Source organism: Panulirus ornatus, chromosome 46, assembly GCF_036320965.1.
Source record: "Panulirus ornatus isolate Po-2019 chromosome 46, ASM3632096v1, whole genome shotgun sequence".
Taxonomy (NCBI): Eukaryota; Metazoa; Arthropoda; class Malacostraca; order Decapoda; family Palinuridae; genus Panulirus; species Panulirus ornatus.
The window spans coordinates 33,623,343-33,649,380 of NC_092269.1; the positions used below are offsets into that span (position 1 = coordinate 33,623,343).

The window sequence follows — 26,038 nt, forward strand, 5'->3', positions numbered from 1 at the left end:
GTGTCAAAAAATGGGGTGAATGGGAGCTATCCCCTTCCCTTGTCTACTTCCCCTCCCCTCTCTGCGTCCCTCCCTCGTCTCCTTCACCTCCTCCCCTTCCTCTTCTGTCTCCTCCTCCTCCTCCTCCTCCTCCTCCTCCCCCTCCCCTTCCCACCACCTTCCATACCCCACCCCATCTCTTCCCTTATTCCTCCCACCCTCTCCCATGACTCCCCCACCCATCCCTCCCCGTGTCCGTCTTCCTCTACCCCCCTTCCCTCCCCAACTCCCCTTTCCCTCCGCACCAGTGACGGCAGGGGGGAGGGGGATATTGCCAGGGTCCAGCAACAGTCTTGCTTCCCGTCACGTTGAACCGTAACGCGTCACATGATTGCGTGTGTGTGTGTTAATGAATGAACTGTTAGTGAGCGCGAGGGCACGACACTTCAGCACGAGGGTACGACCCTTGAGCACGAGGGTGTGACCCAGGGTTTAATGGCCTGGTCTGTGACCTGACCCCGTAATTGGCAGGTCAGAGACAAGGCCATTTTAACCAAGGCTCGTACGGTCGTGTTCAGGGATCGTAACGTTGCGTTGTCGGGTCGTACCGTCGTGTTCAAAGGATCGTAACGTTGCGTTGTAGGGTCGTAACGTCGTGTTCAAAGGATCGTAACGTTGCGTTGTCGGGCCGTATAGTCGTGTTCAAGGGATCGTAACGTTGCGTTGTCGGGTCGTAACGTCGTGTTCAAAGGATCGTAACGTTGCGTTGTAGGGTCGTAACGTCGTGTTCGAAGGATCGTAACGTTGCGTTGTAGGGTCGTAACGTCGTGTTCAAAGGTCGTAACGTTGCGTTGTCGGATCGTAACGTCGTGTTCAAAAGGTCGTAACGTTGCGTTGTAGGGTCGTAACGTCGTGTTCAAGGGGGTCGTACTGGCGTGCTCAAGGGTCGTACTGCCGTTATCAAGGGGTTCAAACCCCCTACCCCCTTCCATTTTCCTGCTCCTAAACCCCAAATTTACGAGGTTCCTTAGAAACCCGGCGAAGATGTGGTTTAATTTTAGTGTATATGTTTAACAAACTCGTTTTTAGAGGTGAAACCCAGCTACGTGAGGTTTTGAACCCCTGGATCACGAGGTTGAACTCCTGGGTCACGGGGTTGAACCTCTTGTACACATGGTTTACCACATGTTTAATCCCCTTACACATATGTATAAAGGTTTAACGCTTTATGCATGTACAAGGTTTAACCCCTTATATGTGAGGTTTAACCCTATACAAAGGGGTTTAAACCCCATATACACGGGGAATAAGCCTTCACACAAGGGGATCGAACCCCTTGCATGAGGCGACATCATGCAAACGCTAAACCAACTCACCTTCCATACGACGCTAAACCTTCGTCCTCCCGGGGTTTATCCCCTCGTGCCCCACAATACTGGTTTATTTCCTAAGGCCGATGTATGCAGAGGGGAGGAGGGACTTTTAAAGTTTCCGCCTGGACCACTTTTTTTTCCCCCAGGTGTGTCGTGTCCCACAAGGTTGTGCTTGTAGCGATGGCTTGTAAACAGCCCTTGACGCCTTGGTGCTCGAGGGATTTACCTCTGGCCGGCCCTTGTAGCCTTGGCGTCCACCCAAAGGGCTTTCTTTCCCCTCCCTCCCCAAATCCATCCTCTCACCAAGCCCTCGACACCTCCTTCATGACATATAACCACCCTCATATAAAACACGTAGGTCCCTCTGCATGACAGATAACCCCCCACACATGTACCAAGCATGTAATCCCTCCCATGTAAGACGTAATCCCCTTTCTCTCTCTCTCTCTCTCTCTCTCTCTCTCTCTCTCTCTCTCTCTCTCTCTCTCTCTCTCTCTCTCTCTCTCTCTCTCATTCTCTCTCTCTCGTTCCTCACCCAGTCCCTCCCTAACCCCGCCCCCCCTCCCTTCCTTAAGCCCGACACAGAGAGAGAGAGAGAGAGAGAGAGAGAGAGAGAGAGAGAGAGAGAGAGAGAGAGAGAGGAGGGAAGGAGGGAGAGGTAGGTAGGTGGGGGGGGGGGGGGCAAGAGGTGCAACTGGTTTTCCTGAGGTTATTAAAGAAGGCTGGAGCTGTGTCGGCTGTGTGTGACAGATGATCTCTGTAAGAGGAGCGCAGGGGGGTTTGGTGTTAAATGTTTTGGAAGTCTTGGGTGTTTGGAGGTCTTGGGTGTTTGGAGGTGTTAAATATTTTGGAGGTCTTGGGTGTTTGGAGGTCTTGGGTGCTTGGAGGTCTTGGGTGTTTTATTTTTCGTGTTTGTCTTCGTATTCACAACAGTTTCTGGGGTGAACAGACTGAACGGTTCATCCCCATGATCAGGGGGGGTGGAGATCCACTCCATGCTCAGGGGTGAGGAGATAACCCCCCCTTAATCAGGGGAGGATCTCCCTCGTGATCAGGGGTTAAGGAGGGGAAGACCCCTCCCATGATCAGGGTTGAAGACCATCTTCGTCAGGGGGTGGCCAGCGACGCCCAATTCAGGTCCCGTTTTTGAGCCGAGACATTTACACACACACACACACACACACACACACACACACACACACAGACACAGACACACACACACGCGCGCGCGCGCGCGCGTATTGGGAGGATGTACTCCAGGACCTGGGATACAGAGTAGTAGTTCTGTAACAGATTTTGTGACATGTACAGCGAGGGCTTAGGAAGGTGCTTACCAGCAGAAGGGAATGAAGAGAGAGAGAGAGAGAGAGAGAGAGAGAGAGAGAGAGAGAGAGAGAGAGAGAGAGAGAGAGAGGAGAGAATAACAAAAGGCGTATGGAAGGGACACAATATGGGAGAGATATGGGGAGAGGCAGAAGTCAAGGTTGTATTCGGAGCGCACGAGGGAAAGATAAGCGAGGTATGAAAGCAACGCCATTGATAAAGGAAATTCCTAAACCAATTAGTAAAGGTGTGATGTACCGGCGAACAGCAGAGGATCACATGATGAGATTAGAGAGGCCATAAAGGAAAAGATATTGAATATTCTAAGCTAATCTTCTTCCAGAGGGTCTCCCGAATTCTTGTTGCTACTAGCCAGGGTTGCGGGAAGTGCCTTAGAAAATACTGTCGTGAATTTACCAGAAGTTTGAACGGCCGTGCACCAGATGGCATCTCGCTGTCTGTAACCCATAGAATATGCGATCAGACCTTCGGCAGTCCAGTAGTGATTCAGACGAGGGCAGTGTTCCGGGGAATCTGGAGACTCAGTGTCGTGCCAATGTATGAGAAAGGCGATAGAGAAGTTGGCCCTCCACTGCAGACCAGTATTGTCTTTGCGATCGTGGCCTGTAAGATGCTAGAGATGACGATCAACAAGTTAGAATAGTTTTGAGTGGCTCGAGCCATTTAGGCGAAAACACGCGAAGGGAGATAGAGAACAGATCTTGCATGACGAATCTATTGGACTTGTATGGAAGAGTGAGCAAGATCTTGGAATAGAAAGGGGAGACAAGTTGGTTTATTGTGCATTGTTGTGCTGCCAGGTGGCCCCTTTGATGCCATACCCAACCGAAGATTGATTACGTACCAAGACATTAAGGCCCCTGGATGTCCAAGGTAGGAAGGCTACGTGAATGGATTGACACCCACACAAGTGGGAGGGAACAGGAGGATACACGTCGGAGGAACCATCTCCAACTGGGCGAGGTTGTCAAGTGGAGTTCCACAGGGGTAAGTCTTCGGTGCCGCTGGTGTTTCTGGTCAGGATGAACGAGACATCAAATGACGCAGAATTGTCCCCTGTTGTGTCAACGAGACATACCAGAATTAATGAAGGAAGTGAGGGGTACCAGTGAGTACGAAATATGAAGGACCCCCTTAAGAAAAAATGCAGCATCGATGAGATGAATGATTTCAGAGAAGTTTTGAAACCCAGCTAATGTCATGATGCATTTGGTCGGTGGATTGTTTAGAAGGGGCGATGTACAACGTCGTACCTTCGACCCCAAGATACTGCACGTCTGGCAGCCTCGCATCAGGGACCACAGAGGATTGCTTGAAAGGCACGCGAGCAAGTGTGGCGCCAAATTTGAGGAGAATGAGTTGTGGTAGAGAGAGGAGGTAAGTCCCTCCCCCCACCCCGATGTGCTCGATTTAGAAGAGGGAAAGATAAGCGGAGACGCAAGAGCCTTGTGTGAACAACTTGGTGGCCATGACAGGCTTAATATAAACAGTGGTCGTAAGTCAGAGGAGATTGTGAGAGCAAGAGCTGGGATATATATATATATATATATATATATATATATATATATATATATATATATATATATATATATATATATATATATATATATGTACAGGGGAACACGAGAGAATGATTTCTTCAACAGCAGCAGCAGTGTTGTTGTTGTTGTGGACACATGGAACGAACCAGGCGGCGAGGAAAAGAAAAGATGAGGGAATTGTATGTAACTATATAGAAAAACTCAGAATCCTATGTATGATTACGATAGAGAGAGAGACAAGAGATGTGGGCGGGGGGGGGGGGCACCCCACTAGTGTAAGAGGCTCCCTCGTCGTGTATACGAATAGAGAGCTCTCTCTCTCTCTCTCTCTCTCTCTCTCTCTCTCTCTCTCTCTCTCTCTCTCTCTCTCTCTCTCTCTCTCTCTCACAGCTTATGGACCCTGTGTGTGTATCTGTTTTACCGAAGGGTCGGGGGTCCTCCTCCTCCTCCTTCCCCCACCTGAGGGCCGGTCAGGGACAAATTAGGGCCGGGTGGTCAAGAGGCGGCGCCTCGGGGCAGGATTTCGCCCCCACCCACCTGTTAGGGGCAAGTATAGGGATCTGTTGGGGCGAGTGTAAGGTCTAGGGAGCGGCGGGGGAGGAGGAGGAGGAGGAAGGGTGGGAAAATGTGTAGATAGACAGAGTCTGATGAGGGAGATAAATAGATAAAGATAGCCTGGATAGACGAAGATAGTCTGGATTGATAAAGATAAAGATGGTCTGGGTAGGTATAGAGTTTCGTGATGTCACCCTGCGATTGTAACGTTACGTCATACGTTAAGACATGTCGTCATGACTGTACCGTTACGTCATACGTTAAAACATGGTCGTGAGCGTAACGGTGCGTAAGTGGCCCTCCTGCTGTAGTCAGGGTCGTTCCCGTAGCGTCTTAGGGCGGGAGAAGCATTAAGCGTATGTATCCCCGCCCGGAGGGTCGACTTGAACGGATGGTTGTGTTGTGGTGCTGGAGATGACCGGGGATAAGCTGGGGAAGGGGCCATGGGTGATGGTCAGCTGCCTGAAGGGGTCATATGTGGTGGTCAGCTGCCTGAAGGGGTCATATGTGGTGGTCAGCTGCCTGAAGGGGTCATATGTAGTGGTCAGCTGCCTGAAGGGGCTGTGGGTGATGGTTAGCTGCCAGAAGGGGCTATGGGTAGTGGCTAGCTGCCTAAAGGGGCTATGGGTAGTGGTGAGCTGCCTGAAGGGGCTGTGGGTAGTGGTCGGCTGCCTGAAGGGGCCATGGTTGGTAGCCAGCTGCCTGATGGGGGCCATTGGAGACCATCTACCTGATGGGGGACATTGGCGGTGGCCAGCTGCCTGAAAGGGCCCTAGGTGATGGCCATCTGGTTGAAGGGACCATTCGTTATGGCCAGCTCCCTACTGGAGCCACAGATGGCCGGCTAACTAACCACCGGGGCCATAGATGGCCATTTTGACAGCCCTTTCCAACAGTTTTCGTGATCAACAAAAATTCTGTTGTTGTACTTGAGGGGAGCTGGTGCTCATTACTCTCTCTCTCTCTCTCTCTCTCTCTCTCTCTCTCTCTCTCTCTCTCTCTCTCTACGTCTCTCTTTTTTTTCATGTTTTCATTTTTGACATTTTTTTTTGTACCGTAGCGTCGTGCCGTCATGGAGGACGAGGGATTTTGGGGGAGGAAGGTTCATTAAGAAAGGGGGTTGTGTATGCAAATAATTTCCAATTTTCCCGAACGTGTTTTTCTGGAGACGTTACACAGGTTCCAATGAATTTGAGTCAGGATTTTTTATTTAACTTAGTTTTTTATTTTTCGTAAATATTAGATTAAGACAACACTTACTTCGTTTAAGAGTAAGGTAAGACAGGAGCTGACTTGATTGAAGATGTGGAGGAGAAAAAAAAAATGCCTTAGCTTGACCCAGAACGCCGTTTTCTGTAGGGATTGATCCACGACGCCCGTTTTCTATAGCGACTGACCCAGAATGCCGTTTTCTCTAGCGACTGACCCAGAGCGCCGTTTTCTGTGGAGAGTGATCCACAACGCCGTTTTCTGTAACGACTGACCCAGGACGCCGTTTTCTGTAGAGACTGACCCAGAACGCCGTTTTCCGTGGAGACTGATCCACAACGCCGTTTTCTGGAGCGACTGACCCAGAATGCCGTTTTTCTGTAGCGACTGACTTCGTAATTTGGCTCGTCTGTGTCTAACTGACTCGCTGAAAGTTTCGAAAAAGATAGGACAGATAAACAAAAAAAAAAGGGACAACTTAAAAAATCACTTTAAGGTGATCAAAAATGAAAAAAAGACATTTTTAGGGGTAAAAGAATGAAACAAAGACCATTTTAGGGATAAAAGAATGAATAAAAGACACTTTTTGGTGATAAAAGAGTGAGTAAAAGATACTTTCAGGGATGAAAAATGAATAAAAGACACTTTTAGGGATAGAAGACTGAATAAAAGACACTTTTAAGGATAAAAGAATAGTTGAAAGACACCTTTAGGGATAAAAGAATGAATGAAAGACACTTTTAGGGATAAAAGAACGAAGTTAAGACACTTTTAGGGGATACAAGAATGAAAAAAGGCACTTTTAGGGATAAAAGAATGAATGAAAGACAATTTTAGGGGATAAAAGAACGAAGTTAAGACACTTTTAGGGGATACAAGAACGAAATAAAGACACTTTTAGGGATAAAAGAATGAATGAAAGACAATTTTAGGGGATAAAAGAACGAAATAAAGACACTTTTAGGGATAAAAGAATGAATAAAAGACAATTTTAGTGATAAAAGAATGAATGAAAGACACTTTTAGGGATAAGAGAATGAATGAAAGCCAATTCTAGGGATATTCTGTATTCTGTAGGCGTCTGAGACTAGCGTCAAAGGATGGCACAATCTACCTGTACAAATGATGGCCAAGGAGCTGCACTTACCACAGCACAGTTGTGTGTTTTGCAGACCCTGGCCTTACCTATACTTCTCGCGGATTTGCATAAATCCACGACCCATTTGGATTAATCATAATTCGTCTCTTTAGAATACTGTATTTTGGTGTATATATGTAATTGAGTATAGGACGTGTTAAGTATATATGTGGGACAGTATAGGACGTGTTAAGTATATAAGTTGGACAGTATAGGACGTGATAAGTATATAAGTTGGACAGTATAGGACGTGTTAAGTATATATGTGGGACAGTATAGGACGTGTTAAGTATATAAGTTGGACAGTATAGGACGTGATAAGTATATAAGTTGGACAGTATAGGACGTGTTAAGTATATATGTGGGACAGTATAGGGCGTGTTAAGTATATATGTGGGACAGTATAGGACGTGTTAAGTATATTTAGGACAGTAAGAGCTCAGTGGATCATAGAGTGTTCACTGGTGCTTTCAGGCAGAGATTTATGCTTGCAGAGGCAACACGCACAATCACACACACACACACACACACACACACACACACACACACACACACACACACACACACACACACACACTCCACCTTGCATGGTGCTGGCGCGAGTAAATTGCATCTTGATGGTGACCAACACGCACACCTGATTCTGTTACGAGATAAACTGAAGGTGTTAGATTACGGGACGAGATACAGGAAATGACACCCCCCCACAACCCCACACCACACACACACACACACACACACACACACACACACCACACACACACACACACCCCTATTTTTTTTTTTTGCAAGGTTGACGAAGGGAATTTTTTTTTTTTTTATTTTGTGCGAAGTGGATATTTGTTGTCGATAACTTTGTGCTTTGATTGTTCTAAACACACACACACACACACACACACACACACACACACACACACACACACACACACACATGTGGTTAATTCGCATACACCAGCAAGTGACATACTATAAGCATTCGCTACCACACAATTACCACCACTGCCACCACCACTACCACCACCTCAGCCACTTTCCTCCTGCCGTCCCTCCACCATCACCACCACATCCTCTCTCCACCTCACCACTCCTCCACCACTCCCTCCCTTCCTCCCTCCCTCCCTCACTACCTCTCAGCCACTTTCCTCCTGCCGCCCCTCCTCCACCACCACCACCACATCCTCCCTCCGCTCTCTCCACCTCACCACTCCTCCACCACTCCCACCCTCCCTCGCTTCCACCATCACTGACTCTTTCTCTCCCTGGCTGTTCTCACGTACACACAATATTTACAGCCTCGCCCCGCAACCCTCGTCGCTGTATCAGCGTTTTCCTTACCTTGAAGTCATGCCAGATTTAAGCCACCCTCCCTCCCTCCCTCCCTCGTCAAGATATCGGTGTATGAGAGAGAGAGAGAGAGAGAGAGAGAGAGAGAGAGAGAGAGAGAGAGAGAGAGAGAGAGAGAGAGAGGTTATTATATATGCAAGATTCCAAGGGGAGGTTTTTACACTCGGTGTTGCCCCCATTTCTCTTAGCCTTGTACACATGTACCATGTTTCTGCTCGTGTGTGTGTGTTATTTACACACACACACACACACACACACACACACACACACACACACACACACACACACACCGCAGCCCAAGCCAGTTACTCTACCCATTTACCGGCCACCCTCCCGCGGCGGGCAAAGTATGAACAGCTGGGGATTGGCTGTGGGCCAAGTGCCGCATCCAGATTTCGAACTCACGCCAGCCGGATTCTGGGCGGGCCCTTTGCCCACTTGTGGTCTGTCGCGCCAACCGCTACACTACACGGCCGTGTGTGTGTGTGTGTCCCTTGTGTATGTTTCTGTGTACGTGTGTCTGTGTGTACGAGTACATTTTCCATGGTATGTGTACTGCATTTGGAAGAATAAACAAACCCTCTTATTTTTTGTTTGTTTGTTTGCTCGCTCCCGGTCGGTTAGCATTCTTCATGTTCGAGTGATTTACATTTAAAAACTATTAACCATTCGTAAGGCATCATTACCCCAATACCTGTTTTCTGTATCGTGTATACACAAGCTTCCAGTCCGGGCAGATGAAGTGTCCCTGATTCACACACACACATACACTCTCACACAGAGTATGTTGATTCCTGATTGAATGTGTATATATATATATATATATATATATATATATATATATATATATATATATATATATATATATATATTTATATATATATATATATATATATATATATATATATATATATATATATATATATATATATATATATATGTGTGTGTGTGTGTGTGTTTCTTTCTTTCATACTATTCGCCATTTCCCGCGAGAGCGAGGTAGCGTTAAGAACAGAGGACTGGGCCTTTGAGGGAATATCCTCACCTGGCCTCCTTCTCTGTTCCTTCTTTTGGAAAAAAAAAGAAAAAAAAAAGAGAGGGGAGGATTTCCAGGGCCCCCCCCGCTCCCTTCCCTTTCAGTCGCCTTCTACGACACGCAGGGAATACGTCGGAAGTATTCTTTCTCCCCTATCCCCAGGGATAATATATATATATATATATATATATATATATATATATATATATATATATATATATATATATATATATATATATATATATATATATATAGCCTGAATAATTTGCATAGATTAATGTTGACTGTGTGAAGCATCGTCTTATTTTAAGTCGTTTATAAAGACAAATATACTTTAATTTCTTATTTGTCTATCTTTATCATAATCTGATTAATGTTAAGGCCATGCTAATCACTCTATTGTCAAAATGTTATGATTAATGTTAAGGCCATATTAATCATTTTCTTGTCTAATTTTCATACTTTCTTGTCTAATTTTCATACTGTCTTGTCTAATTTTCATACTGTCTTGTCTAATTTTCATACTTTCTTGTCTAATTTTCATACTTTCTTGTCTAATTTTCATACTTTCTTGTCTAATTTTCATACTTTCTTGTATTCCATAATTCTTTTCTTAGTGGCTCTTTTTTTTTTTTTTGGCATCGGTAATTCTCTGTTGGGTCAAGTATGTTTTCCGAAGTAAAACAAGTCAGCCGATTTTAATGGGACGTGGCTGGTGTCGCCGATATCCGATACGCGGGCAGTATCGGAGGTCTTGAGGAGGGGTAGCACAGAAGTGGAGTATCGGCTTCCGAAGAAAAAAAAGAAAAGGAGAAATTTGCCTCCAATGATGGTCTTTCCAGACATTTCTGGTTGGCCTGTGGACATACATACTTGGTCGCCGTTTCCCGCGTTAGCGCCAGGAGCGGAGTAAGAATTAAGACCCTCATTCGCTCGCATTCATTCTCAAGCTGTCATGTGTAATGGTCCTAAACCACGGCCCTCCTAATTCGTACATACGTGTCCTTGGATTTCCTCCGGCTGCTGAATATACCCTGGGATAGTCCATTGACGGCACGTCGCCCCCCGTATACCACATCGATCCGTTTCGTTCTATCTCTCGCACGCCTTTCTATCTATATCTATCTGTCTATCTATCTATCTATCTATCAATCAGCCTATATTTATCTATATCTATCTATCTATCTATCTATCTATCTATTTATCTATCTGTCTGTTTGTTTTTTTCCAAAGAAGGGACGGAGAGGGGGGCCAGGTGGGGATGTTCCCTCAGAGGCCCAGTCCTTTGTTCTTAACGCTCCCTCGGTGATGCGGGAAATGGCGAATAGTTTGAAAGAAAGAATATATATATATATATATATATATATAGCAGCTGTCTATACAGCTATGTACATTATAGCACATTGGTCATGAGTAGTTTCGCGTTACCGCGCGATCCAGCCTCTCTCCTCTACGCTTGGCGTATCGCGGCGCGGTACGCACGGCTCATGAATCATGTCTCCATTATTCTGATTGAATTTATTGTGTGCGATAGAGCGCCCCGGGCCCCGAGCGCCGCAGCACCACGCCTTATACTTCCCGCTTCTGCCACCGGGTTACGTATGGGTGGGGGGTATTAATGCGCCTTTTCCCACAAGGTTCAGCCCGTCGTGTGCACGACGCCCCTGGGGTTGGAGGAGGAGGAGGAGGAGGAGGGTAACTTTATGTACCGCGTGTGACAGAGGACGCTGTCATCTTCTTCTGTCCAGTTGCGATGGAGGGGGGTCGTCTTCTGTCCATGTGACAGAGGACATTGTCATCTTCTTCTGTCCAGTTGCGATGGAGGGGGATCGTCTTCTGTCCATGTGACAGAGGACATCATCTTCTGTTCTGTGCGATGGAGGGGTTCGTCTTCTGTCCGTGTGACAGAGGACATCTTCTTCTGTCCAGTGCGATGGAGGGGGTCGTCTTCTGTCCGTGTGACAGGACATCTTCTGTCCAGTGCGATGGAGGGGGTCGTCTTCTGTCCATGTGATAGGACATCTTCTGTCCAGTGCGATGGAGGGGGTCGTCGTCTGTCCATGTGACAGAGGACATCATCTTCTGTCCTGTGCGATGGAGGGGGTCGTCTTCTGTCCGTGTGACAGAGGACATCTTCTGTCCAGTGCGATGGAGGGGGTCGTCTTCTGTCCATGTGATAGGACATCTTCTGTCCAGTGCGATGGAGGGGGTCGTCGTCTGTCCATGTGACAGAGGACATCTTCTGTGCAGTGTGATGGAGGGGGTCGTCGTCTGTCCATATGACAGAGGACATCTGTCCAGTGCGATGGAGGGCTTCGTCGTCTGTCCATGTGACAGAGGACATTGTCCTCCTCATCTGTCCAGTGCGACAGAGGGAATCGTCTTCTGTCCATATGACAGAGAACATCGTCATCATCTTCTGTCCAGTGCGATGGAGGAGGTCGTCTTCTGTCCATGTGATAGGACGTCCTCTTCTGTCCATGTGATAGACAACACCATCTTCTGTCCAGGTGACTGAGGGCATCATCCTCTTCTGTCCATGTGACAGAGGACATCGTCATCATCATTTGTCCAGTGCGATGGAGGGCCTCGTCCTCGTCTGTCCATGTGATAGACAACACCATCTTCTGTCCATGTGACAGGCGACATCATCCTCTTCTGTCCATGTGATAGACTACACCATCTTCTGTCCAAGTGACAGAGGGCATCATCTTGTCCTTTATTAAGTTATTTTTTTTTTTTTCATTGTGTCTTCGGTGTATATGGGCTTAGTACAACCCTCCCGTTTTCTGTTGGTGCGTTTTTATGCCAGTTACCGCATACAACCACCCGTATTCTGTTTTCTGATGGATGCTGAAGGAAAATATAGGACCCACCCTTCTTTCATCGGGCTTTCAGGAGCACCATCACCACCTCAGGGATCCCATCAGGTCCGCGGGTGTTCTTAGACCGGTCCCCAGCCCCTGAAGTACGGTTGAAGGGTACCCTCCTCCCTCCCTTTCCCTCTCCCTCCCTCTGGCTAACATCAGAGGGCCCATGTTTACGGAGCTCGGGGGGGCCACTAACACTCCTTAGCCTAAGGCCTTTCATGCATGGGGGCCCCTCTCTCTCACACTGTGAACCCGCGTAGATAGGCTGAGAAATTGTGTGTGTGTGTGTGTGTGTGTGTGTGTGTGTGTGTGTGTGTGTGTGTTTTCATGACCAGGTGTCAACCCACACATGTCCAGACGAATCTGCCAGAGTTCCAGGGGTCGTCAGCCAATTATTCATTATTATTATTATTATTATTATTATTATTATTATTATTATTATTATTATTATTATTATTATTATTATTTCCCACATCGAAGTGCTGTATCGGAGGTACGATTGCTTGGGCAGGCGTCGACTTGGGTGGAAGTCTAGGTGGAGCTTGGAGGAAGGTTCACCTGGGGTGGAAGTCAAGGTGGAGCTCGGTTGCAGGTTCACCTGGGGTGGAGGTTAAGGTGGAGCCTGGCGACCGATTCACCTGGGGTGGAAGTCAAGGTGGAGCTTGGCGACCGGTTCACCTGGGGTGGAAGTCATGGTGGAGCCTGGCGACCGGTTCACCTGGGGTGGAAGTCAAGGTGGAGCCTGGCAACCGGTTCACATGGGGTGGAAGTCAAGGTGGAGCCTGGCAACCGGTTCACATGGGGTGGAGCATGATTGATGGTCAGGGGGGGTCAGCTGCTTAGCTTGGAGCCGTAGTGGGGGGGGGGGGGGAGGAGACGTGTGTGTGTGTGTGTGTGTGTGTGTGTGTGTGTGTGTGTGTGTGTGTGTGTGTGTCATAAGGCATCATTTATTGTTGGCAGAGAACAAAGATATATATTATCCTGGATGGGATTGTGTGAGGGGTGTGGATTACACCAGGTGTAGGAGGGGGTGAGGATTACATGAGGTGTGTGTGTGTGTGAATTGTGAGGATTACATGAGATACGTGAGGATTACGTCAGGCGTGTTGTGAGGGGTGGGGATTACGTGAGGTGGGTGAGGGATGAGGATTACATGAGGTGTGTGTGAGGGGTGAGGATTACATGGGCTACGTGAGGATTACATGAGGTGTGTGTGAGGGGTGAGGATTACATGGGCTACGTGAGGATTACATGAGGTGTGTGTGAGGGGTGAGGATTACATGAGAGACGTGAGGATTACATGAGGTGTGTGTGAGGGGTGAGGATTACATGAGAGACGTGAGGATTACATGAGGTGTGTGTGAGGGGTGAGGATTACATGAGAGACGTGAGGATTACATGAGGTGTGTGTGAGGGGTGAGGATTACATGAGAGACGTGAGGATTACATGAGGTGTGTGTGAGGGGTGAGGATTACATGGTCTACGTGAGGATTACTTGAGGTGTGTGTGAGGGGTGAGGATTACATGGTCTACGTGAGGATTACATGAGGTGTGTGTGAGGGGTGAGGATTACATGAGAGACGTGAGGATTACATGAGGTGTGTGTGAGGGGTGAGGATTACATGAGAGACGTGAGGATTACATGAGGTGTGTGTGAGGGGGTGAGGATTACATGAGAGACGTGAGGATTACTTGAGGTGTGTGTGAGGGGTGAGGATTACATGAGAGACGTGAGGATTACATGAGGTGTGTGTGAGGGGTGAGGATTACATGAGAGACGTGAGGATTACATGAGGTGTGTGTGAGGGGTGAGGATTACATGAGAGACGTGAGGATTACATGAGGTGTGTGTGAGGGGTGAGGATTACATGAGAGACGTGAGGATTACTTGAGGTGTGTGTGAGGGGTGAGGATTACATGAGAGATGTGAGGATTACATGAGGTGTGTGTGAGGTGTGAGGATTACAGGAGACACGTTAGGATTACATGAGGTGTGTAAGGGGTGAGGATTACATGAGAGATGTGAGGATTACATGAGGTGTGTGTGAGGGGTGAGGATTACATGAGACACGTTAGGATTACATGAGGTGCGTGTGAGGGGTGAGGATTACATGAGAGACGTGAGGATTACATGAGGTGTGTGTGAGGGGTAGGATTACATGAGAGACGTGAGGATTACATGAGGTGTGTGTGAGGGGTGAGGATTACATGAGAGACGTGAGGATTACATGAGGTGTGTGTGAGGGGTGAGGATTACATGAGATACGTGAGGATTACATGAGGTGTGTGTGAGGGGTGAGGATTACATGAGAGACGTGAGGATTACATGAGGTGTGTGTGAGGGATGAGGATTACATGAGAGACGTGGGGATTACATGAGGTGCGTGTGAGGGGTGAGGATTACATGAGAGACGTGAGGATTACATGAGGTGTGTGTGAGGGGTGAGGATTACATGAGAGACGTGAGGATTACATGAGGTGTGTGTGAGGGGTGAGGATTACATTAGACGTGAGAGTAAACAATTAAAGGTCATTTGGGGGTAAGGGTAGTTATTAAGCGCGATATCGCCTCGTGTACATAACTGGTGATTGGGAAGGGCACGTAGTGGGAACTGAAGTGGTGTGGAACAGGTTTGTGGAGGAGGTATGTGGAAGCCAGAGTCACCTGAAGTGTGATATTGTTTACAGGGTGGGTTCTTGTTTGCAGGGTGTGGTCTTGTTTGCCGAGTGTGATCTTGTTTACTGATTGTGATCTTGTTCACAGGGTGTGATCTTGTTTACAGGGTGTCGTCTTGTTTACAGGGTGTCGTCTTGTTTACTGGGTGTGATCTTGTTCACAGGGCTTGGTCTTGTTTACAGGGTGTCGTCTTGTTTACAGGGTGTCGTCTTGTTTACAGGGTGTCGTCTTGTTTACAGGGTGTGATCTTGTTTACAGGGTGTCGTCTTGTTTACAGGGTGTCGTCTTGTTTACAGGGTGTGATCTTGTTTACAGGGTGTCGTCTTGTTTACAGGGTGTCGTCTTGTTTACAGGGTGTCGTCTTATTTACAGGGTGTGGTCTTGTTTACAGGGTGTGGTCTTATTTACAGGGTGTGATCTTGTTTACACGGGTGTGATCTTGTTTACTGGACTGTGATCTTGTTTACTGACTGTGATCTTGTTTACCGGGTTTGAGCTTTGTCCCTTCTGTGACGCTTTACATGCAAAAAGGAAAAAAAAAATTCGCTGGTGCACACATCATGCTGATGCCCTCCCCTCCTCCCAGACATAAGGTGAATACCATCTTCCCGGACAGTAGATGGGTGGAGTTAGACGAGATGACCAGGATTGAGGATCGCACGGAAGGACACAAGTCAGTGTTCACAAGTGTAGAGGAGCCTCCCTCCCATGAGAGAGAGGCAGACCTCCCTCCTCCTCCTCCTCCTTCTCTTCTTCCTCTTCCTCTTCCTCTTCTCCTCTTCCTCCTTCTTCTCCTCTTCCTCCTTCTCCTCCTCCTCTTCTTCTTCTTCTTCTCCTTCTCCTCTTCCTTCTCCTCTTCTTCCTTCTCCTCCTCCTCTTCCTCCTCCTCCCCCCTTCCTCCTCCTCTTCTTTCCTCCTCCTCCTCCTCCTCCTCCTCCTCCTCCTCCCCCCCCCTTCCTCCTCCTCCTCTTCCTCCTCCTCCTCCTCCTCCTCCTCCTCCTCCTCCTTCTCCTCCTCCTCCCCCTTCCTCCTCCTCCTTCCCTTCCTCCTCCTCCCCCCTTCCTCCTCCTCCTCCTCCTCCTTCCCCCCCCTTCCTCCTACTCTTCCTCCTCCTCCTCCTCCTCCTCCTCCCTTCCTCCTCCTCCTCCTCCCGTGCCGTACAGAATGGTTGATACCTCACACCAACGCGTAATGTACACACCTCCGCCAGCACCAGAGCAGTGTGAAGGTATCATGTTAATTCCCGTAGAGTACCTACGTGCAGGTGAATCAGGAAGTAAACGTGTGCGATTCCTTTGCCCTGTCTGTCGTTTCTCTCAAGACTTTGGCCCCTTATCACTGTGGGATGCCTTCCGTGATGTAGATATTTGACCCTCGGGTTTTTGAAAGGTTATTTCTGATTGTTTATCATAACATATACGTCTTGTTAATACTCGTGAAATGTATGAAGGTCGACATTGATATATTAAGCAGGATATTTCCAAGTATTTCTGCATCGTATGGTCAATATATTAGTAATTCTACGCTCAGTACTTAGCTTTGAATATTGTCTGAATATCCACATAAAATCCAGTACTTGACTCTCTCTCTCTCTCTCTCTCTCTCTCTCTCTCTCTCTCTCTCTCACACACACACACACACACACACACACACACACACACACACACAACAGTGAGTACCTAAATGAGGAACTTATGATTGGTGTGTGTGTGTGTGTGTGTGTGTGTGTGTGTGTACCATCATCTGCATTTCTCGCACACTGCCATTAGCGTTGGGACACGTCGTCTCTTACATTTCCTCTTAGTTCTGGACGCTCTGGTGATGGATCTTTATTTACTTCGGTCCTGAGTCCTTACGTCGAGCGCATTATACGTCTTACTCGCGTACATCCCAGATGGTCATTAATGTCCTAACTTCAACCAGACGTTGAGCATTAAGTTGCTGCCTCGTTGGGCAACTTTGAAGATTCAGACAGCGTTGGAAGTCGCATTTGTTCCGCTGTCGATCGTTACTGAACGCCAGTAAACCCCCCCCTCAAGGAGCACCCCCTTCCCCCTCGAGGAGCACCCCCTCGAGGGGCATCTAGACGTGAAAACATCAAGTAATTTATCTCCAGTCTGACCACCGGGGTGGAGGGTGATCTGAGCAAGCATCGTGTAGTGTAGTGTGTGTGTGTGTGTGTGTGTGCGCGGGGTCAGTAATGGGTACTTGAGCGGGAGCCTCTTTGTCTTTCCCAGAGAGGTTTGGACAGGGAAGGGAAAGGCTGCTTTCCTGATACAGTTCGGGAGGGGATCATCTGCCGTTACCTGCCGCCTCTTTGTGCGTCCTTTGGAAGGTGGGAGCAGCGGGAGGAGGTGCTCCTCCTCCTCCTCCTCCGCCCCGTGTCCACCACCTCACTCTTTTCCTTCACGACTTCCTCCATCTGTTCCCTCGTCGTGCCTTTGTTTCTCCAGCCACCTGTTCCTCTGCCTACTCCTGTTCCAGCACCTCCTGCGTCTTTCCCCGCCATCTGTTCTGCTGCTCCTCCTGTTCCAGCACTTCAACTCCCGCGTCTCTCCCGCGACCTGTTCCAGCGCATCCAGGGTCTCTTCAGGCCACCTGTTCCTCTACCCACCTGTTCCAGCGCCTCCTGTGTCTTTTGTTCCTGTGCTCCTGTTCCAGCACCTCTTGCGTCTCTCTCGCCACGTTCCTCTGCTCCTCCTGTTCCAGTACATCCTTGGTGTCTCCCGTCTCTTGTTCTCGTGTTCCTCCTGTTCCAGTACCTCCTGCGTCTCACCCCAGCCTCCTGTTCCAACGCCTCCTGCGTCTCTCCAGCCTCCTGTTCCCAGTGCTCCTTCTGTTCCCGTGCCTCCTCCTGTTCCCGTGCCTCCTCCTGTTCCCGTGCTCCTCCTGTTCCAGCGGCTCCTGCGTCTCTCCCACCACCTGTTCCCGTGCCCTGGTCGTCCAGCGCCTGGGGCGCGTGTCGTCACACCGGGCAGCAACTTGTTCTCCACCCCGTCCCATTTCCTCCTGCCATCCTTCATGTCCTTTTTGTATTGTCTTACCCCCAGGCAGGTGACCTGTCTTCATCCCCGCCGCTCCTCCCTCCCTCACCTTAGGATCAGTCCTCCACCTCCTCCTCCTCTCCTGCCTGATCATGACCGCATCCTGCCCTCTTCCAGGACCACAGACGTAACGTCTTCTGCCTTTGCCTACAATTTCTCGCTTCCCTCCTCCTCCTCCTGTGCTCAGAAACCCTCCCCTGGAGTCCCTTCACCCAACACACCCCTCCCTCACAGAGTCTGTCTGTATGTGTGTGTCTGTCTGGCTGTGCCGCGGTCTTTGTGCTCACCTGAGGCAAGAGTTCGTGTTCCTCCTCCTCCTCCTCCTCACTCCTCCACCACCACCACCACCGCCGCCGCCCCGCCGCCCCACCCCTCCCTCCCTCCCTCCCTCCTGCATCCTCCTGGTCTGCCTGGCCAGCCAGACCAGAGGGCGTGAGGCAGGTACCAGCAGCAGCAGCAGCAGCAGGAGCGAGACAGTCACTCAGTGTACGTTCGGATGCGTCGGAGACAGGACGTTGGAACGCTCTCCTCCGCTGACGCTGAGAGAGGGAGAGAGCTGGGTCTCGTGGTGGCTAGCGCTTCTCGACTACACCTGTGAACATCTCGGGAGTGTTGTGGTGTATAGTGCGTGACCCCCGTGTGGTGACCTCAAGCCACGGTCACTAGCCCTGAGGCTGGGGGAGGAGAATTTCGTAAAGTGATTCTAGTAAACAGGATATTGAAGTGAACCTCCCCATTTTGGAAAAAAAAAAAAGAGAGAGAGAAAATAAGATTCCCCCTCCGATGACTGACTGCGCCCTCCGTTACCAACGCCCCCTGCGGTATAGTTCGACCACTTGTCGTCGTATTCAGAGATGTGAGAAGGCGAGAGGGATCGTGAGTTAGGTGTAGAAACATAAAGAAGTAACCGAGTGTGGGTTGTCCATGTATAATTTCCTCCTCCGCCGACCGTAAGAGATCAACCAACCACCCTCCCCCTCTCTTCTTCCCTCCCTCCCCCTCAAAACCCTGTTGCTGCTTGCCTCAACAAACATCGCGTCGACTGCCACGAGGTCTTCCTGCCCCCCCCCGGTAAGTGTTGTGTTGTCCGTGAAGTGTTGTGAGTGTTGTGTTGTGTTGCCTCTCACCTGTGCGGAGCCAGCCCCCCACCTGGAGGGGGAGGAGGTGACCTGGCGTGCGTGCGTGCGTGCGTGCGTGCGCGGTGATGCTGGTGAGGTTGGCGTGGTGTTTCCTGGTGTGGGTGATCATGATGCCGGGTGATGCTCGCTTTGGTGCTGGTGCTTGTTAGCAGTGGGGATTGTGGTGGTGCTTGTTAACAGTGGGGATTGTGGTGGTGCTTGTTAGCAGTGGGGATTGTGGTGGTGCTTGTTAGCAGTGGGGATTGTGGTGGTGCTTGTTAGCAGTGGGGATTGTGGTGGTGCTTGTTAGCAGTGGGGATTGTGGTGGTGCTTGTTAACAGTGGGGATTGTGGTGGTGCTTGTTAGCAGTGGGGATTGTGGTGGTGCTTGTTAGCAGTGGGGATTGTGGTGGTGCTTGTTAGCAGTGGGGATTGTGGTGGTGCTTGTTAGCAGTGGGGATTGTGGTGGTGGGGCCTGTTAGCAGTGGGGATTGTGGTGGTGCTTGTTAGCAGTGGGGATTGTGGTGGTGCTTGTTAACAGTGGGGATTGTGGTGGTGCTTGTTAGCAGTGGGGATTGTGGTGGTGGGGCCTGTTAGCAGTGGGGATTGTGGTGGTGCTTGTTAGCAGTGGGGATTGTGGTGGTGCTTGTTAACAGTGGGGATTGTGGTGGTGGTGTTGGGGCTTGTTAGCAGTGGGGATTGTGGTGGTGCTTGTTAACAGTGGTGTTGTTGGTGGTGGTGGTGGGGCTTGTTAGCAGTGGGGATTGTGGTGGTGCTTGTTAGCAGTGGGGATTGTGGTGGTGCTTGTTAACAGTGGGGATTGTGGTGGTGGTGTTGGGGCTTGTTAGCAGTGGGGATTGTGGTGGTGCTTGTTAGCAGTGGGGATTGTGGTGGTGCTTGTTAACAGTGGGGATTGTGGTGGTGCTTGTTAGCAGTGGGGATTGTGGTGGTGCTTGTTAGCAGTGGGGATTGGTGGTGGTGCTTGTTAGCTTGGTGGTGGTGCTCGTTAGCGGTGGGGATTGTGGTGGTGCTTGTTAGCTTGGTGGTGGTGCTCGTTAGCAGTGGGGATTGTGGTGGTGCTTGGTAGCAGTAGGGATTGTGGTGGTGCGTTAGTAGTGGTGTTTGGTAGTGGTGCTTGTTAGCAGTGGTGATTGGTGGTGGTGCTTGTTAACAGTGGTGCTAGTGCTTGTAGCAGTAGTGTCGGTGGTAGTGCCGCTTGTAGCAGTGGGAGTGCCCGGTGCGGTTGATGCTCGCGGCAGTGGTGGTAGTGCTCGTCGCGGCAGTGGTGGTAGTGTTCGCTCGCGGCAGTGGTGGTGGTAGTGCTCGCGGCAGTGGTGGTAGTGCTCGCGGCAGTGGTGGTAGTGCTCGTCGCGGCAGTGGTGGTAGTGGTGCTCGCGGCAGTGGTGGTCGCCTCCTTAGTCTGCCTGCACCTGCTGTTGATGTGGGCCGTCAGGTGTTCGTGTGGTGCTTGTACTGCTTGTGAGCTCCGTCGTGTGTTGCTTCGTGTTGCCTCCGTGTGTTCCTTGGTGTGTGTGTGTGTGTGTGTGTGTGTGTGTGTGTGTGTGTGTGTGCGAAAGAGATAACAGAGGATTCCTTGTTTATTTGTTTGTTTGTTTGTCAACACGTCTTTTGTTAGATTCTCCTTAACGTGCGTCGATTCCTTGAATGTCCCCGACCCGTGTTGATCATATCCTCCGTGGTGTAATGTGATCCCATGAGCGAGGGTCTCGAGGCCTCTCTCTCTCTCTCTATTTTATCCGTGCGTCTGAATCTACTCGTCGGGTAAGGTTAATTACATGTCTCATCTGTATGATAATTCAACCCCCTCCCCCGGTGCACCACACGTGCTCCGTAGGCGCCCTTTTCGCGGGGGGTGTGTGGTCGTGGTGTCTTCACTGATAAGAGAGATTAAGATGTGGACTGATAAGGAAAAAAGAAAAAGAAGTCTTCAACTGGGACTTCCTTCCTCTCCCTTCCCCGAGTCATCGGAGGAGGCGTTCAGTTCGAGGGATCCAAGTCGATCTAGAACACACCGCCCTCCCCTTCACCCCCCTTCCTCCTTCCAGTCGTGGCTGTAGTCTCTCTCTCTCTCTCTCTCTCTCTCTCTCTCTCTCTCTCTCTCTCTCTCTCTCTCTCTCTCTCTCTCTCTCTCTCTCTCTCTCTGTCTCTCTCCCTCCATGGCTGGCTCTGGATCGAGAGACGGGACGCAAGCTACCCATTCCCTCGTGCCAGTGGCGCTGCTCGGCCTGGGTAGCGTTGCACACGGGGGGTGTGTGGGGGAGAGAGAGAGAGAGAGAGAGAGAGAGAGAGAGAGAGAGGTTTGCCACCATCCTCCCCCCCTTTCCCCCCCCCCCTTCCTTTAAAGGAAAAAAAGCTCCTCCTGTGTAAAATGTAATCTCAAAGGAGTGTAAATACAAAGGAGAGTGTGTAAACCCTCCGCATAGTGTACTAACACGGGACAGTTAACCCCCCCCCCCCCGTGCACAAAAGAGTCCACACAGTTAGATACCGAGATGAGGTGGAGGCAGTGAGGTGTGGAAGGTGGAGTGTGAGTGGGTATGGAACGAGTGGAAGGAATGGACGGATAAGTTCCGTGGTCCCGTGTGTGTGTGTGTCTGTGTGTCTGTGTGTGTGTGTGTGTGTGTGTGTGTGTAGTATTGGCAGCATTGTTAACATAAAGATCAGTGTGCCAGCTGTGTATACAAGTCTGTATGTACGTGGAATTTAAATTGGTTAAAACCTGTTTAAGCATACATGCTCTGTATATATATATATATATATATATATATATATATATATATATATATATATATATATATATATATATATATTTTTTTTTTTATGAGTCCTCGAGGAAGATGAAACACGATATATATATATATATATATATATATATATATATATATATATATATATATATATATATATATATATATATATATGTATGTATGTATGTATGTATGTATGTATGTATGTGTGTGTGTGTGTGTGGTTCTTCTTGGTCTTATTCTTCTTCTTCTTCTTCTTCTTCTTATTATTATTATTATTATTATTATTGTTATTATTATTATTGTTATTATTATTATTATTATTATTATTATTATTATTATTGTTAGTATTATTTATACACTGGCCATGATTCATCCACGGGAACACCAGAATGTAAGGCAAGGCAGTCAGCCCCCACCCAACCCAGGTGCTCATCGCAACGGGATGGATCAGTCAATGACGAATGGGTACGTGGCATAGGCTGGTGTACGTGTGTGTGTGTGTGTGTGTGTGTGTGTGTGTGTGTGTGTGTACTTACGCATAGGAATAGACTTGATACATATACAAGGTTAGAGAACGGGACACACACACACACACACACACACACACACACACACACACACACACACACACACACACAGAGCCAGAGATAAGGAGGCCAAGTGTCTGTCTGCTGGCGAATACTCGAAGTGTCTTCCAGTTTATTTTAATGTGGAGATTCTAAAGACGCAGGCCAGCTCCTCAACACTGTGAAGACAGTGTGGGAATACGCGCTTCTGAGGCTCGGCCACGGCGCCTTAGAGAGGGAAAGTGCGCCAGGGTGTGACAACGAAGGTGTTGACAGGAATATTTGAGTACTTCTGCAGGAGAAGAAGGCTGGCTGGAGGAGACCTTGTATGTGCCTACAGCAGAGAGAGAGGGGAGGAGTGAGAGGAAGGGCGAACGAAGGTGATGACATGAATATGTGAGTACTTCTGCAGGAGAAGAAGGCTAGCTGGAGGAGACCTTGTATGCGCCTACAGCAGAGAGGGAGGGGAGGAGTGAGAGGAAGGGCGAACTGAGAACAACTGTTCAGATTTGAACAGCTAAATTGATGACCCCTAGACAGTTGATAGGTCATCGGAAGATACGAGGTTTGTGAACAGCCAAATTGATGACCCCTAGACAGTTGATAGGTCATCGGAAGATACGAGGTTTGTGAACAGCCAAATTGATGACCCTAGGCAATTAATATGATGACCCAGGCAGTTAATAGGTCTAAAGAATATATGAGGATTGAACAGCCAAGTTGATGACCCAGGTAATTAATAGGTTTATACAAGATATGAGGATTGAACAGCGAAATTGATGACCCTAGGCAATTAATAGGTTTACAGAAGATATGTGGATTGAACAGCCAAATTGATGACCCAGGTAATTAATAGGTTTATACAAGATATGAGGATTGAACAGCGAAATTGATGACCCTAGACAGTTGATAGGTCATCAGAAGATACGAGGATTGAACAGCCAAATTGATGACCCAGTCAATGGAAAGGTCTTGAAATTATTGATGTAGATAACTGCTTCTGTAGTGCTGTATGAGTGGTGGTTGGACAGATAAGACTTAATGAAAGGATGATATCATTGCTGATGTTATACGCCAGTTTGAAAGGTTGTATGATGGGAGAGATGATGTTCAGGAGATGGGTGAGGCAACGAGTGTAAGACTCTCCATACAGCGGAAATAGTCACACACACACACACACACACACACACACACACACACACACACACACACACACACACACACACACACACTCACTCACTCACTCACTCACACACACACACATCCACACACACACTAACTTAGATGTAATGATAGAGATATCGCACGATATTGGCGTACAAGAGGCTGCGATATATAAATCAGATGTTTGGCGTATGAACCACAAGTGTGAACGGAAATTATATCACGGTTCTGGATTGACGATAAGAATTGTGACAATGGTAAGCCAGGCTCAGGCCTCAGTGCAGACGTGTGCGTGGGTATATGTGACTTTACAGAAGCAGTGGTGCGAGTGCTTAACACACATACACAGACACACACACACACTCACACATACACAATAACAACATTGAAGGTTAAAAGAGGTGGTTGTTCTTGTTTTATGTTTTTATTTTCTCTGTTATATAGTTGTTGTTTAAAAGATTAACTGCAGTGGCCTCTCTCTCTCTCTCTCTCTCTCTCTCTCTCTCTCTCTCTCTCTCTCTCTCTCTCTCTCTCTCTCTCTCTCTCTCTCTCTCTCTCTCTCTTACACACACACACACACACACACACACACACACACACACACACACACTCGGCCATCAGAGATATCTCGCTGTATAAATTAGAATTTAATTTGAATCGATAGATAGAGTCGAGGGCGAACCTCAGCCGCTCGAAATCTTGAAGTGCGACCATGATCGAATGGATGAATAGGATATACTGCCATCCCAGAGAGTATATACACCCGCCCACCCCCACGCTGTATGTTGAATGGTGGGGGTGTGTGTGTGGTGTGTGTGTGTGTGTGTGTGTGTGTGTGTGTGTGTGTGTGTGTGTGTAAGAGGGGCGTCGTTACGAATGTGTGAATGTTGTGGGGGGGAGGGGTGTAAGATGTGTAACCCGAGTGGCAGATGGTGTGATGTTTGCTGGTACCAGCTGATTGTGTGTGTGTGTGTGTGTGTGTGTGTGTGTGTGTGTGTGTGTGTTGTGGTTCTTTTTATTGTTTTTTCTACGTTTATGTGTATCTGTTGCGTTGGTTTATGTCGTTTTAATGTGCCTCTGTGTTGTGTGTATATGCTTTGTGTGTGTGTGTGTGTGTGTGTCTGTGTGTCTGTGTGTGTCTGTGTAGATTTGTGCATTCATGTGTCTTTGTAAGTATATGAGAGAGAGAGAGAGAGAGAGAGAGAGAGAGAGAGAGAGAGAGAGAGAGAGAGAGAGAGAGAGAGAGAGAGAGAGTTGCCAGCGAGTGAATCTCTTTGAAGTGTGTATGACGTTAAGGGGAAATTATGATGGATCCGATGTGTGCGAGATGAGGCGAGGTTACTCTGTCGGCAGTACAAGGGGCCAGAGCTAATACTGCTTGGGTCAAATGATACGTTTCCATCTATTACGGGTGATGGCATATGACCCCTTAGATTAGTATATCATCCTCGGTGTGATTTGATTTCTCCTGGTGTGTATCTGTTGCGTTGGTTTATGTCGTTTTAATGTGCTTCTGTGTTGTGTGTATATGCTTTGTGTACTAATATATATATATATATATATATATATATATATATATATATATATATATATATATATATATATATATATATATATGTTTTGAAATGGTTTGGGCACATGGAGAGAATGAGTGAGGAGAGATTGACCAAGAGGATATATGTGTCGGAGGTGGAGGGAACGAGGAGAAGAGGGAGACCAAATTGGAGGTGGAAAGATGGAGTGAAAAAGATTTTGTGTGATCGGGGCCTGAACATGCAGGAGGGTGAAAGGAGGGCAAGAAATAGAGTGAATTGGAGTCATGTGGTATACAGGGGTTGACGTGCTGTCAGTGGATTGAAGCAAGGCATGTGAAGCGTCTGGGGTAAACCATGGAAAGCTGTGTAGGTATGTATATTTGCGTGTGTGGACGTGTGCATGTACATGTGTATGGGGGGGGGGGGTTGGGCCATTTCTTTCGTCTGTTTCCTTGCGCTACCTCGCAAACGCGGGAGACAGCGACAAAGTATAAAAAAAAAAAAAAAAAAAAAAAAAAAAATATATATATATATATATATATATATATATATATTGGTATGAGTCCACGGGGAAATGAAACACACAATAAGTTCCCAAGTGCACTTTCGTGTAATAATCACATCATCAGGGTAGATACAAGAAAGACATATAACAGTCAGTTGATATACAACAAAGAGATGTTGCTCTGATGAGAGCTGACTCTTTGGTGAAGTAAGAATGTAAACTCATGATATATGTACCATCTCGTGTCCTTTGTATTCACAAGATGAAAG

General features: G+C 48.2%; 1 protein-coding gene across 16 annotated transcripts in view; it reads left to right on the plus strand.

Annotated features, from left to right (window-relative positions):
- Window positions 1-26,038, plus strand: part of LOC139763209 (uncharacterized) — a 708,912-nt gene that overhangs the window by 98,543 nt on the left and 584,331 nt on the right. Inside the window, exon 1 of one of the 16 annotated variants that reach the window (XM_071688981.1) lies at window positions 18,553-19,182. The exons of 13 other annotated variants lie outside the window; for them this stretch is intronic. The gene's annotated coding sequence lies outside the window, so the exon portion shown is untranslated. Of the gene's footprint in view, window positions 1-18,552; window positions 19,183-20,576; window positions 21,011-26,038 lie in introns of those variants that run through there. 2 more of the 16 variants (XM_071688994.1, XM_071688982.1) reach the window with 2 other exon arrangements.